The sequence below is a fragment of the Canis aureus genome, chromosome X (assembly GCF_053574225.1).
Source record: "Canis aureus isolate CA01 chromosome X, VMU_Caureus_v.1.0, whole genome shotgun sequence".
NCBI lineage: Eukaryota > Metazoa > Chordata > Mammalia > Carnivora > Canidae > Canis > Canis aureus.
In genome coordinates, this window is record NC_135649.1 from 77,830,703 (window position 1) to 77,848,136 (window position 17,434).

The 17,434-nt window shown below is 36.4% G+C and overlaps 1 protein-coding gene across 6 annotated transcripts in view; it reads left to right on the forward strand.

Annotated features, from left to right (window-relative positions):
• The window catches only part of PFKFB1 (6-phosphofructo-2-kinase/fructose-2,6-biphosphatase 1), a 73,360-nt gene that overhangs the window by 8,660 nt on the left and 47,266 nt on the right, over nt 1-17,434 (forward strand). The window contains exon 1 of one of the 6 annotated variants that reach the window (XM_077887657.1): nt 252-434. The exons of the other annotated variants lie outside the window; for them this stretch is intronic. The gene's annotated coding sequence lies outside the window, so the exon portion shown is untranslated. Of the gene's footprint in view, nt 1-251; nt 435-17,434 lie in introns of those variants that run through there. 6 annotated transcript variants of the gene reach the window in all.

The window sequence follows — 17,434 nt, forward strand, 5'->3', positions numbered from 1 at the left end:
GGGAGATGGAGAAGCAGGCTCTCTACTGAGCAGGGAACCATATATGGGGCTTGATCATGACCTGAGCCAAAGGCAGAGCTTAACTGCTTAAATGACTGAGCCACCCAAGCATCCCTAAAGACCTGGGATCATGACCTGAGCCAAAGGCAGAGCTTAACTGCTTAAATGACTGAGCCACCCAAGCATCCCTAAAGAGAATGTTTTTAAAGTTTCACCATTGAGTAAATTTGCAGTCGTTTTTTGTAGATACCATTTAACAGGTTAAGGAAGTTCCAGTTAATTTTTTAAAGATTTTTTATTTATTCACGAGAAACACAGAAAGAGGCAGAGGAAGAAGCAGGCTCCCCATGGGGAGCCTGATGCAGGACTCAATCCCAGGACTCCGGGATCAAGACCTGAGCCAAAGGCAGATGCTCAACCACTGATCCACCCAGGTGCACTGGAAGTTCCAGTTTATTCTGAGTTTGCCAATAGGATTTTTTTAATAAGTAGACTTTGAACTTTATTAAAAATCTTTTCTATATTTCTTAAGATGACATGTTAATTTTCTATTTTAATTTGTTAATGTGAATTACATTACAGGTTTTTCTTGTGTTGAACTGATCTCACAGTCCTAGGATAAATAAAAACTGCTGGATTTAGTTCATTAATATTTTATTTAGGAATTTAGCATTTTGTTCATGAATGAGCTTGGTTTGTAATTTTTCCATGGTTCTCATGTTTCTCTATTTGATTTTGGCGACATAAAATGAAGTACAAATGATTTCCTTTCATTCTATTTTCTGATAGAGGTCATCCAAGAAACTATGTGTTCTTTAAATATTTGACACAGCTTCCAGATAAAAACATCTGAGCCTGCTATCTTCTTTATAAGAAAAAATTTAACTGATGCAATTTTTAAAAATAGTTATAGAATCATTCCAGTTTGCTATTTCTACTTGTCAATATTTTTAAGTTATGGTTTTCTACGAATTTTTCTCTTTCATTTCACTTTTTAAATTTATTTGCTTGAAGTTCTTATCTTCGGATTTTTTATTTTTTAAAGGTTTTATTTATTTATTCATGAAAGACACAGAGAGACAGAGGCAGAGGCACAGGCAGAGGAAGAAGCAGGTTCTATGCAGGAAGCCTGATGTGGGACTCAATCCCAAAACACCGCACCATTTATTGAAGAGACTGTCTTTCTTCCAGTGGATAGTCTTTCCTCCTTTATCGAATATTAGTTGACCATAAAGTTGAGGGTCCACTTCTGGATTCTCTATTCTGTTCCATTGATCTATGAATACATATTTTCAATAAAGCTCTATTTGGTGTATATCTGTAGAAGTACCAAAAAAAGGAAGTAAGCAGAAAATATTAATAATAATAAGAAAAATATAATGCAATAAAATAGAGAAATTAATCTAAAGGAGTTCAGAAGAACTTTTAACCATGAAAGATTAGGAGAGGCAGTTAGAGAAGTTTGGTGCTTTCAAATAAAAACATATGCTTTAATTATAATTCAAATAAATAAAACTGACTTAATTGTTGGTGTTGGCAGTCTATAAATACCAAGGGAAAAAGTAAAAAGTATTAAAATAAAATTAAATGAACAAAAAATTACAACAAATGTTCAAAGACTCTGAGACTGCCCACAAATTCCTGTTAGTCTTCACATCTCTCCATTTATTTTATCACTCCCAAAATAAATTTAATTTTTCTCAATTGCTAACATCCAAAAGCAAATCTAAAAACCCATTTTACTGAAGGCATCTTTTCCATTTGGTTTAGTTATCTTTAATTCAACACATTTAAAAATTATTGTATCTACTGAAGGTTATTTTGTCTTTCCCATTTGCCTAATTATATTTATGGTGTATACAAAAATAGGAAAAGAAAAATATGTTTTCTCTATGTATAGTTTTAACTTCAGATATAGAGCTGCATTATAGTTTCAATAGGGTTTTTCAGACAAGTTTCTGAAACAAACCATGATTTACAATATTGTTTCTACAGAAAAATGTGTTGCAAGTTCAAACCAGCTGATTTACTGATGATATTTTGGAAAATAAAACATCCATGCATTTAGGGCTGCCTAGCATCAATGTGAGGAAGGTTTGGTTTGTAATAAAGACTTACAGTGTATTAAAAAAAAAAAACCCAAAACCCCTGGACCACTTCCCGAGCCAAAGGCAGAAGCTCAACTAATGAGCCACCCAGACGTCCAATTTAGGATTTTTTTAATCTCTGTTGTATTTGCAGTTATAGCCTCTCTTTTGTTCTAATATTGTTTATTGGTATCTTCTCATTTTCGTTTTGATCAATCTTGCCAAAAGTTTTTCACTTTTACAAGTTTTTAAAAATAATCAACTTTTGACTCTTTACTTTTCTGTTATGTCTTTGTTTCCCATTTAACAATTTTTTACTTATCATTATTCTATTTCTTTCACTTTCTTTTGATATTTTTTTTACCTTCTGGAGTTAAGTGCTCAGCTCATTAATTTTCAGACTTTCGTTTTTTTTGAGTTATAAGCATCGGGTGCTATAATTTACCTATTAAATAAGAATGATTAAAAAATAGGACTGATATTCCTCAGATTCATGATTGTGTGGACATAATGACTTTTAAATTATTTCTAGATTATTTGGTAAATAAACACTGTTCCTGGCTTTCTTAGTTTCCCCACCAGGTACCCTATTACCCTGGGCACTTCATCCCTTTATCTAGGACTGCTGGGACCTACTAACCACCATTTAGCAACTAAAGGGTTAATGCCTAACACAGCAGGAGGCCTCCAGGAATTTGGAGCCAGTCAACCCACCAGCTTCCTTTTTGGCAGATCAAGTGCCCCTGCCATTTCCAGTTTGATTACATTCTTGACTACATTCTTGTAATTCTTTTTAATTTTTTTAAAGCTTTTACTTATTTATTCATGAGACACACACACACACACACACACACACACACACACACACACGGAGGCAGAGACACAGGCAGAGGGAGAAGGAGGCTCCATGCAGGGAGCCCAAAGTGGGACTCTATCCCAGGACTTCAGGATCATGTCCTGAGCCAAAGGCAGATGCTCAACCACTAAGCCACCTAGGCATCCTTTTTTTTTTTCATTCTTGTACTTATTATTATTTCAATTCTTTGAAACATATTTATATTTGCTTCATGGACCAACAAAAGGCCATTTTTGGTAAACATTCCATAAGCACTTGAAAAAAATATACATTTTTTTAAGATTTTTTTTTATTTTTATTTATTTTATTTATTCATGAGAGACACAGAGAGAGAGAGGAGCAGAGACACAGGCAGAGGGAGAAGCAGGCTCCATGCAGGGAGCCCGATGTGGGACTCGATCCCGGGACTCGAGGATCATGTCCTGAGCCAATGGCAGGCACTAAACTGCTGAGCCACCCAGGGATCCCCGAAAAAAATATACATTTTACAGTTGAGTTTACTATAGTATATATGTCAAGTCACGTTTGTTAATCTTGCTCAAATGTTCTAAACATACTTCTGAGGTATTCTCTACTTGTTGAGATGAAAAATGTGTTGATGTCTCCTTGTAACTCTGTCAATTTTGAAGCTATATAAGTAATTATAAAAAATTTACAACTGCTATATGTTCCTGGTGAAATTAATATTTTATCAAAGTGTAAGGAAAATATTTCTGGAAACTTGGTATTTTTGACATTTTGCCTAAAAACAAATTTTTTTCTGATATTATGACATTACTTTTATTTACCTTAATATCTGCTTGGTGTATCTAATCCTATACTTTCGAAAACATTGGTTGAGGGTTTTTTTGTATATTTTGTTTTATTGGAGTTCAATTTGCCAACATATAGCATAACAACCACTGCTCATCCTGTCAGGGCCCATCACCCAGTCCCCCCAAACCCCTGCCCACCTCCCTTTCCACTACCCCTTGTTCCTTTCCCAGAGTTATGTGTCTCTCATGTTCTGTCACCCTCACTGATATTTCCCACTCATTTTCTCTCCCTACCACTTTATTCCCTTTCACTATTTTAACATTCCCCAAATGAATGAGACCATAAAATGTTTGTCCTTCTCCAATTGACTTATTTCACTCAGCATAATACCCTCCAGTTCTAACCACATTGAAGCAAATGTTGGGTATTTGTCATTTCTAATGGTTGAGTAATATTCCGTTGTATACATAAACCACATCTTCTTTATCCATTCATCTTTCGATGGGCACCAAGGCTCCTTCCACAGTTTGGCTATTGTGGACATTGCTGCTATAAACATTGGGGTGAAGGTATCCCAGCGTTTCACTGCATTTGCATCTTTGGGGCAAATCCCCAGCAGTACAACTGCTGGGTCACAGGACAGTTCTATTTTAACTCTTTGAGGAACCTCGACACAGTTTTCCAGATTGGCTGCACCAGTTCACATTCCCACCAACAGTGCAAGAGGGTTCCCCTTTCTCCACATGCTCTCCAACATTTGTGGTTTCCTGCCTTGTTAATTTTCACCATTCTCATGGTGTGAGGTGGTATCTCATTGTGGTTTTGATTTGTATTTCCCTGATGGCCAGTGATGTGGAGCATTTTCTCATGTGCTTGTTGCCCATGTCTATGTCTTCCTCTCTGAAATTTCTGTTCATGTCTTTTGCCCATTTCATGATTGGATTATTTGTTTCTTTGCTGTTGAGTTTCACAAGTTCTTTATAGATCTTGGATACTAGCACTTTATCTGATAGGTCATTTGCAAATATCTTCTCCTGTTCTGTAGGTTGTCTTTTAGTTTTGTTGACTGTTTCTTTGGCTGTGCAGAAGCTTTTTACCTTGAATAAGTCTCAATAGTTCATTTTTGCTTTTGTTTCCCTTGACTTCATGGATGTATCTTGCAAGAAGTTGCTGTGGCCAAGTTCAAAAAGGGTGTTGCCTGTGTTCTCCTCTAGGATTTTGATGGATTCCTGTTTCATGTTTAGATCTTTCATCCATTTTGAGTTTATCTTTGTGTATGGTGTAAGAGAATGGTATAGTTACATTCTTCTGCACATGGATGTCCAATTTTCCCAGCACCATTTATTGACGAGACTGTCCTTTTTCCAGTGGAAAGTCTTTCCTGCTTTGTCGAATATTAGTTGACCATAGCGTTGAGAGGCCATTTCTGGATTCCCTATTCTGTTCCATTGATCTATGTGTCTGTTTTTGTGCCAGTACCACACTGTCGTGACGATCACAGCTTTGTAGTACAACTTGAAATCCGACATTGTGAGGACCCTGGCTCTAGTTTTCTTTTTCAATATTCCTCTGGCTATTCGGGGTCTTTTCTGTTTACACACAAATCTTAAGATGATTTGTTCCAACTCTCTGAAGAAAGTCCATGCTATTTTGATAGGGATTCAATTAAACGTGTAAATTTCCCTGGGTAGCATTGACATTTTCACAATATTAATTCTTCCAATCCATGGAAGATTGGAAAAGTTTACCTTTGGTACCTTTTGGTACCTCTTTGGTAAAGTTTATTCCTAGGTATCCTATACTTTTGGGTGCAACTCTAAATGGGATTAACTTCTTAATTAATTTACCTTTCTTCAGTCTCATTGTTGGTGTAGAGAATTGCGACTGACTTCTGAGCATTGATTTTGTATCCTGCCACACTGCCGAATTGCTGTATGAGTTCTAGCAATCTTGGGGTGGAGACTTTTGGGTTTTCTAAGTACAGCATCATGTCGTCTGCAAAGAGGGAGAGTTTGACTTCTTTGCCAATTTGAATGCCTTTTATTTCTTTTTGTTGCCTGATTGCTGAGGCTAGGACTTCTACTACTGTGTTGAATAGCAGTGGGGAGAGTGGACAGCCCTGTAGTGTTCCTGATCTTAGGAAAAAGGCTCCCAGTGTTTCCCCATTAAGTATGATATTTGTTGTGGGCTTCTCATAGATGACTTTTAAGATGCTGAGTAATGTTCCCTCTATCCCTACACTCTGAAGAGTTTTGATCAGGAATGGATGCGGTATTTTGTCAAATGCTTTCTCTGCATCTATTGAGAGGATCATATGGTTCTTGTTTTTCCTCTTGTTGATATGATCTATCACATTGATTGCTTTACAAGTGTTGAACCAGCTTGCATCACAGGGATAAATCCCACATTGTCATGGTGAATTATCTCTTTAATGTACTGTTGGATCCTATTGGCTAGTATCTTGTTGAGAATTTTTGCATCTGTGTTCATCAGGGATATTGGTCTATAATTCTTCTTTTTGGTGGGGTCTTTGTCTGGTTTTGGAACTAAGGTGATGTTGGCCTCATAGAATGAGTTTGGAAGTATTCCATCCCTTTCTATCTTTCAGAACAGCTTTAGTAGAGTAGGTTTTGTTTCTTCTTTAAACGTTTGATAGAATTCCCCTGGGAAGCCATCTGGCCCTGGACTTTTGTGTCTTAGGAGGTTTTTAATAACTGCTTCATTTTCCTGCCTGGTTATTTATTGGCCTGTTCAGATTTTCTGTTTCTTCCTGTTCCAGTTTTGGTAGTTTGTGGTTTTCCAGAAATGCGTCCATCTCTTCTAGATTGCCTAATTTACTGGCATATAGCTGCTCATAAGATGTTTTTAAAATCATTTGTTGGGCAGCCCGGGTGGCTCGGCAGTTTAGCTCGGCAGTTTAGCGCCATCTTCAGTCCAGGGCTTGATCCTGGAGACCCGGGATCGAGTCCCATGCCAGGCTGACTAATGGTTTATCTATCTTATTAATTCTTTCCAAGAACCAACTCCTGGTTTTGTTAGTCTGTTCCACAGTTCTTCTGGTCTCAATTTCATTGAGTTCTGCTTGAATCTTTATTAACTCTCTTCTGCTGGGTGTAGGATCTATTTGCTGGTTTTTCTCTAGCTCCTTTAGTTGCAAGGTTAGCTTGTGTATTTGCGTTTTTTTCCAATTTTTTGAGGGATGCTTGTATTGCAATGGATTTCCCTCTCAGGAGTGCTTTTGCTGTATCTCAAAGATTTTGAACAGTTGTATCTTCATTCTCATTAGTTTCCATGAATCTTTTTAATTCTTCTCTAATTTTCTGGTTGACCATTTCATCTTTTAGCAGGATGGTCTTTAACTTCCATGTGTTTGAATTTCTTCCAAATTTCTTCTTGTGATTGAGTTCTAGTTTCAAAGCATTATGGTCTGAAAATATGCAAGGGACAATCCCAATCTTTTGGCATCGGTTAAGACCTGATTTGTGACTGAGTATGTGGTCTATTCTGGAGAAAGTTCCATGTACACTGGAGAAGAATGTGTATTCAGTTGCGTTTGCATGTAAAGTTCTGTAAATATCTGTGAAATCCATTTGGTCCAGTGTATCATTTAAAGCTCTTGTTTCTTTGGATATGTTGTGCTTAGAATATCTGTCATTTGCAGAAAGCACCGTGTTGAAGTCTCCTAGTATATGTGTATTATTATCTAAGTATGTCTTAACTTTGGTTAGTAATTGATTGATATACTTGGCAGCTCTCACATTAGGGCCATAAATATTCATGATTGTTAGTTTCTTTTGTTGGATAGATCCTTTAAGTATGATTTAGTGTCCCTCTTTATCTCTTACTGCCGTCTTTGGGATAAACTTTAATTTATCTGATATGAGGATGGTTACCCCTGCATTTTGTTGAGGACCATTTGAATGGTAAATGGTTCTCCACCCTTTCATTTTCAGGATGTAAGTGTCCTTAGGTCTCAAATGAGTCTCTTGTAGACAGCAAATAGATGGGTCTCGCTTTTTTATCCAGTCTGAAACCCTGTGTGTTTCATGGTATCATTTAGCCCATTCACGTTCAGAGTTACTATTGAAAGATATGAATTTATTGTCATCATAATACCTATTCAGTCCTTGGTTTTGTGGATTATTTCTTTGGACTTCCTCTTTCTTATACAGTGCCCCCTTAATATTTCTTGCAGAGCTGGTTTGGTGGTCACATATTCTTTCAGTTTCTGCCTATCTTGGAAGCTCTTTATCTCTGCTTCTATTCTGAATGAGAACCTTGCTGGATAACGTATTCTTGGCTGCATGGTCTTCTCATTTTGGACCCTGAATATAACCTGCCAGCCCTTTCTGGCCTGCCAGGTCTCTGTGTAGAGGTCTGCTGTTAATCTACTATTTCTCTCCCTATAAGTTAGTGATCTCTCATCTCCTGCTGCTTTAAGGATTTTCTCTTTTTCTTTGGAATTTCTACGTTTCACTATTAAATGTCGAGGTGTTGAGGGGTTTTTATTGATTTTAAGGGGGGGAACCTCTCTATCTTCTGGGTCTGATTGCCTGTTTCCCTCCCCAAATGAGGGAAGTTCTCAGCTATGATTTGTTCAAATATGCTTTCTCGCCCTCTGTCTCTTTTGGCGCTCGCTGGATCCCCAATTATATGTAGATTTTTCCCTCTTAGGCTATCATTTATTTCCCTTAACCTTTCATCATGGTCTTTTAATTGTTTATCTCTTTTTTCCTCAGCTTCCTTCCTTGCCATTAAGTTGTCTTCTATGTCACTCACTCTTTCTTCTACCTCATTAATCCTTGTCGTTAAGACCTTCAGTTTGGATTGCATCTCATTTAATTGAGTTTTAATTTCAGCCTGATTAGATCTAAATTCTGTAGTCATGAAGTCTCTTGAATCCTTTATGCTTTTTTTCCAGAGCCACCAGTAGCTTTATAATTGTGCTTCAGAATTGACTTTCTGACATTGAATTGTAATCCAAATTCTGTAACTCTGTGGGAGAGAGTACTGTTTCTGATTCTTTTGTGTTGAGTTCTTCTTTCTAAAGTTAGTTTGCTCAGTGCAGAGTGGCTACAAATGAGTTGTACTTTAGAAGTGCAAACTCTTCTCTCTGTAGCATTCCAGTTCTCTCTTTAAATCTCACATTGATATGTTCTCATTCATTTGGGGAATATAAATAATAGTGAAAGGGAATATAAGGGAAGGGTGAAGAAATGTGTGGGAAATATCCGAATGGGAGACAGAACATAAAGACTCCTAATTCTAGGAAACAAACTAGGGGTGATGGAAGGGGAGGAGGGCGGGGGGTAGGGGTGAGTGGGTGACGGGCACTGAGGGGGACACTTGACGGGATGAGCACTGGGTGTTATTCTGTATGTTGGTAAATTGAACACCAATAAAAAATAAATTTATTAATAATAAATAAATAAATCTCACGTTGAATTCATAGTTTTTCAGGATGATTTGAAAGTTATCTAGGTAAGTTGGTGGGGACAGGTGACTTGGGGAGCCTACTCCTCAGCCACTTGCCCTGCCCCTCAATCTTGCCACGCCCCTCTGATTAATTTTTATATATTGAATCAGTCTTACATTTTTGGTATAAACCATGCTTGGTTATATTGTACTACCATTTATTTTATGAATGGCCAAATTTGATTTGCCAAATGTTTTGAGGACTTTTGTGCCTAAGATGATGGAGGCATTGAATGATATTTTTCATTTTTGTACCATTGTTTCTCTGGTTTGGGTTTCAAGATAATACTGGTGTCCTAGGGACACCTGGGTGGCTCAGTGGTTTGGCACATGCCTTTGGCCCAAGGCGTGATCTTGGGGTCCTGGGATCGAGTCCCATATCAGGCTCCCTGCATGGAGCCTGCTTCTCCCTCTGCCTATGTCTCTGCCTCTCTCTCTCTCTCTCTCTCTCTGTCTCTCATGAATAAATAAATAAAATCTTTAAAAAAAATACTGGCCTCATAAAATAGGCTGAGAAGTCTTTCCCTGTCTTCTTTTTCCTGAAGAGATTAGCCTTTACATCTTATATTCATGTAATGGGATTTTTAACCCAAAATATTTTGGGCTCTCTCTTTATTAGTGTGCTTATGCCATTTACCTTCCATGTAATTATTGTTATATTTGGATTTAGATGTACTATTTTCTTATGTCTTTTCTGTCCCCCCCTTTTTTTACTTCAACCCTTCCTTATTTTTCTGCTTTTTCAAAATTGATTTGAACAGTTTTTAGTATTTCTTTTTTTATTCAGTGATTTTTACTATTAATCTGGCAGAATTTTTAATGGTTTCCCTAAGGATTAGAAAATATACATTTAACTTTTCAGTCTGAATAGAATCAATTTGTTACCACTTCAATATGAATGTATAAATTTTACTTTCACATGCCAATTTATGCTTCTCACTTCATGCGATATTTACCTAATATTCTACACATACAGACATTGGGGATATAATATAATATAATATAATATAATATAATATAATATAATATAATAATATGTTATTTTTTGCCTGCATGTTTCAAAGGACTCTAAGATTCAGAAAATACATTTATCCAGATGTTTAACATTTCTGTTGTAGTTAGTTTCCCACACTCTAGCTCCCTTCTGGTATCATTTCCTTTTTATTTAAGATTTTATTTTAATTCCAGAATAGTTAACATACAGTGTTATATTAGCTTCAGGTGTACAATATAGTGATTCAACAATTCTATACATCACCTAGTGATCATCATCATAAGTGCCCTCCTTAATCCCCATCACTTATTTCACCCATTCCCCCCACCCATCTCCTTTCTGGTAACCATCGGTTTGTTCTCAATAGTTAAGAGTCTGTTCCTTGGTCTCTCTTTCATTTTCTCCCTTTTCCTCTGCTCATTTGCTTTGATTCTTAAATTCCACATGAGTGAAATCATATAGTATTTGTCTTTCTCTGACTTCTTTTTCTTAGATTATACGCTCTAGCTCCATTCATGTCATTGCAAATGGCAAGATTTCATTTTTTTAATGGCTAAATGATTTTCCGTTATAGACAGATAGATATAGATACACGTATACATATACATACACATACCGCATCTTCTTTATTCATTCATCAGTCAATGGACTCTGGGGCTGCTTCCATAATTTGGCTATCATAAATAATGCTGCTACAAATGCAGGGGTGTATGTATCCATTTGAATTGGTGGGGGTTTTTTGTTTTTTGGTTTTTTTTGTATTTTGGAAGTACTCAGTATGTGATTACCAGATAAAAGAATAGTTCTATTTTTAGCTTTTGAGTAACCTCCATTCTGGTTTCCACAGTGGCTGCACAAATTAGCATTCCCATCAACAGTGTAAGAGTGTTCCCCTTTCTCCACATCCTCACCAACACCTGTTGTTTCCTCTGTTCTTTAAGAAAAAAAAAAGATTTTATTTATTTATTCATGAGAGACACAGAAAGGGAGGCAGAGACACAGGCAGAGGGAGAAGCAGACTTCCTGCTGTGAGCCTGATGTGGAACTTGATCCCAGAATCCCGGGATCACAACCTGAGCTGAAGGCAGATGTTCAACCACTGATCCACGCAGGCACCCCATTTCCTCTGTTCTTAATTTTAATCAATCTGACAGGGGTGAGGTGATAACTCATTGCAGTTTTTATTTGCATCTCCCTAATGATGAGTGAGGTTGAGCATCTTTTTTTTATTTGCCTGTTGGCCATCTAGATGTCTTCTTTGAAGAAACATCTGGTCATGTCCTCTGCCTATTTTTTAATTGGATTATTTGGTATTCAGGTGTTGATTTGTATAAGTTATTTGTATATTTTGGATGCCAACCCTTTAATAGATATGTCATTTGCAAATATCTTCTCCCACTCAGTAGTTTGACTTTTAGTTTTGTTGATTGTTTCCTTCACTGTTGCAGAAGCTTTATAATTTTATGTAGTCCCAATAGTTGTTTATTTTTGCTTTTATTTTCCATGCCTCAAAAGACATATCATAGAAAAATATTGCTATGGCTGATGTCAGAAACCTCACTGCCGATGCACTCTTCTATGATTTTTATGGTTTCACGTCTCACATTTAGATCTCTAATCCATTTGCAATTTATCTTTGTGTGTGGTGCAAGTGGTACAATATCATTCTTTTGCATATAGCTGACCAGTTTCCCCAACACTGTTTGTTGAAGAGATGACTTTTTCCCACTGGATATCCTTTCCTGCTTTGTGAGAGTAATCGACCATATTTCTGGGTTTTCTATTCTGTTCCATTGATCTCTATTATTGTGCCACTACTATACTGTTTTGATGACCATAGCTTTGTAATATAACTTGATATACAGAATTATGATGCCTCCAGCTTTGTTTTCCTTTTTCCAAATTGCTTTGTCTATTTAGGGCCTTTTGTGATTCCATATAAATTTTAGGATTTTTTTTCTTCTAATCTGTGAAAAATGCTGTTCATATTTTGATAGGAATTGCAGTAAATGCATAGATTGCTTACGGTGATATGGAAATTTTAACAATATTTGTTCTCCCAATTGATGAGCATGGAATGTCTTTTTATTTCTTTGTGTCATCTTCAATATCTTTCATCAGTGTTTATAGTTTTCAGAGTATACTTCATTCACCTCTTTGATTAGGTTTATTCCTAGATATAAAATAATAATTATTGGTGCAGTTTTAAATGGGATTGTTTTCTCAAATTTCCTTTCTGCTGCTTCATTATTGGTGTATAGAAATGCAACAGATTTCTTCACATTAATTTTGTATATTGTGGGGATCCCTGGGTGGCTCAGCAGCTTAGTGCCTGCCTTCGGTGCAGGACATGATCCTGGAGTCCCAGGATCGAGTCCCACTTCAGGCTTCCTGCATGGAGCTTGCTTCCCCCTCTGCCTGTGTCTGTGCCTCCCTCTTTCTCTGTGTCTCTCATGAATAAATAAATAAAATCTTTTTAAAGTTTTGTATCCTGTGGGACTTTACTGAATTCATTTATCAGTTCTAGTGGTTTTTTGGTGGAGTTTTTTGGGTATTCTATATATAGTAACATATCATCAGCATATAGTGGAAGTTTTACTTTTTCCTTACCATTCTGGATACCTTTTATTTCTTTTTGTTGCCTAATTGCTGTGGCTCAGACTTCCAGTACTATGTTGAATAAAAGTGAGAGTGTACCTCCTCTTGCTCCTGAGTTTAGGGGAAAAGTTCTCAGTTTTCCCCCGTTCAGTATGATGTTTACTATGGGTTTTTCATACATGGTCTTTAATATGTTAAGATATATTCACTCTAAACCTACTTTGTTTAGAGCTTTCATCATGAATAGATGTTGTACTTTGTCAAATACTTTTTCTACATCTATTGAAATGATCATAAGATGTTTATCCTTTCTTATTGATGTGGTGTATCATGTTGATTGATTTATGAATACTTATCCACTCTTGCATACTGGGAATAAATCCCACTTGATGGTGATGAATGACTTTTTAATGCATTGTTGGATTCAGTTTGCTAGTATTTAGTTAAGGATTTTTGCGCCGATGTTCATCAGAGATATTGGCCTGTAATTCTCTTTTTTTGTGGTATCTATATATAATTTTTTATCAGGCTGATTCAGGCCTCATAGAATGAATTTGAAAGTTTTCCTTCCTCTTCTATTTTTTGGAATAGTTTGAGAAGAATGGGTATTAATCCTTTAATGTTTGGTAGAATACACGTGTGAAACTGTCAGGTCCTGGACTTTTGTTTGTTGAGAGTTTTTTGATTACTAATTCAATATCATTGCTGGTAATTAGTCTATTCAAATTTTCTATTTGGTCCTTTTCAGTTTTGGAAGGTTATATATTTCTTATAATTTATCCATTTCTTCTAGGTTGTCCCATTTGTTGGCATATAATTTTACATAATATTCTCTTATGATTGTATTTCTTAAGCGTTGGTTGTTATTTATCCCCTACATTTGTAGTTTTCTTTGTGTCCCTTCCTATTGTTGCTTGATAAGTCTGGCTACAGGTTTATCAATTTTATTGATTTTTTTTAAGGAACCATTTCCTGGTTTCAAGGGTATGTTTTACCATTTATTTAGTTTCTATACCATTTATTTCTGCTCCAATCTTTATTATTCCCTTGTTTCTGTTGCTCTCGGGTTTTGTTGTTCTTTTTCTTTTTTAAGAATATTTTTGGGCATGCCTGGGTGGCTCAGCGGGTGAGTGTCATCCTTGGGCTCAGGGCATGATCCCAGGGTCTGGGGATCAAGTCCCACATCAGGTTCCCTGTGAAGAGCCTGCTGCTCCCTCTGCCTATGTCTCTGCCTCTCTCTGTCTGTCTCTCATGAATAAATAAATAAAATATTTCAAAAAAGAATATTTTAATCTTTTTTAAAACTCTGTTAATTAATCTCTACCCCCAACATGGGACTCAAATTCATGACCCTGAGATCAAGAGTCAAATGCTTTACTGACTGTGCCAGCTAGGTGCTCTTTGTTTTTCTTTTTCTACCTTGTTCTAACTTTAGGTGTAAGATCATTTGAGATTTTTCTTGCTTCTGGAGGTAGGTCTCTATTGCGATAAACTTCACTCTTAGAACTGCTTTAGCTGCATCCAAAATGTTTTGGACCATTTGTTTCCATTTTCAATTGTTTCCATGTACTTTTTTATTTCTTGTTTTACCCATTCATGTTTAGTAGTATGTTATTTAACCTTCATGTATTTGTGGTCTTTACAAATTTTTTTCTTGTGATTGATTTCTGGTTTCATAATGTTGTGGTCAGAAAAGATACATGGTATGATTTTGTTTTTTTTTTTTAATTTGTTGAGACTGGTTTTATGGCCTAATATGTGATCTATTCTGGATAATGTTTCATGTGCACTTGAAAAAATGTGTGTTGTGTTTTAAGATGGAATGTTCTGAATATATCTGTTAAATCCATGTTGTATAATGTGTCATTCAAAACCTTTGTTTCCTCGTACATTTTCTGTTTAGATTATCTGTTCATTGATGTAAGCGGAATGTTAAGGTCCCCTATCTACTATTATTGCATTACTACCAATTAGTTTCTTTATATTTGTTTTAATCTGTTTTTTTGTATTTGAGTGCTCACATTTGGACGCATAAATATTTATAATTGTTATATCTTCTTGTTGGATTGTCTCCATTTAGCTACACAGTATCCTTCTTTGTCTCTTGTGACAGTCTTTGTTTTAAAATCTAGTTTATCTGATACAATTATTGCTCCTCTAGCTTTATTTTAACATCCATTTGTATGATATATGTTTCTCCATTCTCCTAGTTTCAATCTGCAGGTATCTCAGTCTAAAAAGCATCTCCTGTGGACTGCATCTAGATAGGTCTTGCTTTTTAATCCATTGTATTAACCTGTCTTTTTATTGGGACATTTAGTCCATTTACATTCTAAGTAATTATTGATATATACATGTATTTAATGTCATTTTATTACTTGTTTTGTGGTTGTTTCTGTAGTTTTTCTCTGATCATTCTTTCTTTCATGATTTGCTGGTTTTCCTTAGTAATACATTTGGGTTTCTTTCTCTTCATTCTTTGTATACATATTAGTGTGTTTGGTTTATGGTTAGAGTTAAGTTTGTATAGAAAATCTCTTGTATATAACAGTCTATATTAAGTTGATGGTCATTTAAGTTTGAACTCATTCTTTATTCCTGTCCTTCTCATGTTTTAGGTATATGGTGCCATATTTTAAAACCTTTTATTTTCTGAGTTCCTTAACTGATTTTTTACTGAAGTGTTCATTTTTACTGCATTTGTGTTTCCTACCTTCATATACTCATTTATAATCCTTCCTTTCTACTCAAATTGTTCCTTTTAATATTTCTTGCAGGCTGGTTTAGTGATAATAAACTCCTTTAGTTTTTGTTTGTCTGAGAAACTTTATCTCTCCTTCTATTCTGGATGATAGCCTTGCTGGTTAGAGTAATTTAGCTGTATATTTTTCCCATTCAGCAATTTGAATATATCACTTCATTCCCTCTGTCTTACAAGGTTTCTGCTGAAAAGTCTACTTATAGCTTTATGGGATTTCCCTTGTATGTAATTGTCTTATTTTGACTTGCTGCCTGTAAGCATCACTATATTTTGTCATTTTAATTACCATATGTTTTGGTGTGAATATGCTTTACTGATTTTGTTGGAGCATCACTGTGCCTCCTGGATCTGGATATTTATTTCCTTCTTCAGATTAGGGATTTTTTTAAGCTATTATTTTTTTTTAATTTTTTATTGGTGTTCAATTTACTAACATACAGAATAACCCCCAGTGCCCGTCACCCATTCACTCCCACCCCCCGCCTCCTCCCCTTCTACCACCCCTAGTTCGTTTCCCAGAGTTAGCAGTCTTTACGTTCTGTCTCCCTTTCTGATATTTCCCACACATTTCTTCTCCCTTCCCTTATATTCCCTTTCACTATTATTTATATTCCCCAAATGAATGAGAACATATAATGTTTGTCCTTCTCCGACTGACTTACTTCACTATTATTTTTTCAAGTAAATTTTCTGCCCATTTTTCTCTTTCTTCTTCTAGGATCCCTATAATATGAATGTTATTATGTTTGATGGAGTCTCTCAGTTCCCTAAGTCTATTCTCATTTTACATAATTATTTTTTTCTCTCTTTCGTTCAACCTGATTACTTTCTGTTACTCTGTCTTCTAGATCACTAATTTATTCTTCTGTTTTTTCCAGTCTGCTGTTCATTCTATCAAGTGTGTTTCTCATTTCCCTTATTGAACCCTTTATCTCTGTTATGTTATTCCTTATCTGTGTGTTAAGGTTCTCACTAGTGACTTCCAGTGTTTTCTCAAGTCCAGTGTGTATTTTTATAATCATTACTTTAAATTCTCTGTCAGGCATGTCACTTATATCTCTTTTGCTTAGACTTCTGGTCATGACCTTCTCTGGTTCTTTCATTTGGAATAAATTTTTCTGTCTTTTGTCTAAGTCCTTATGCATGTTCCTATACGTAAGGAATGTCAGCTTCTTCTCTTGTTCTTGAGAATAATCACCTGATGAAGAAGAGTTCCTGTAATACCCTTTAATGTAGTGTCCCCTATTCCCCAGGGCCTAGTGCTTCAGAGCATGTCTCCAATTTGTGCCGCATGTGCTCTGCCATTGTGTCCTGACTGCTTTATCCTTCAGGCCAGTCATCTACAGAGGCTCTCTTTCCCTGTTGTGGGCAATATTTGGTACCTGGTCTGAGTGTGGCAAGTTTTAACTAGGTATGTTCTGGTCTGCTTATGCTTTTAACATTGCTGCCAAAACTGAGGCCCCACAAAACTCCTGGCTGGAGGGATGAAATGTGGGCGGGGATTTGGGCTGGTCTTCTAGGAGAAGAAGCCTGCCACAATGGAACCTAGGCAAGCATGACTGGGAAGGGAAGTTCCACCAGAGGCGGGGTGGGCTTGGCAAAAGCTAGTTGGGTAGCAAATGTAAGCGTTGGTTGGGTCCCACAAGTGGTCCCGTTCCTAAAGGGTTGGGAGGCGGGAATGGTGCCTGCCATTCATTTTGTTCCCAGATGGGTTTTTCCATGAATGCTACCACTCGAAGACACTGACAGGCTCCAAGAGGAGCAAATAATTTCCTCATTGTATTCCCCAGGCACTCTTCAGATTGCTATTTTCAAGTTGTATGTCCACAGGCTGTTTGCCCAGCTTTCTCTCTAAGAGCATCCTAATGCTCTCTGTGCTTTCCCTGAGCCAATGCTGCTGGCCTTTA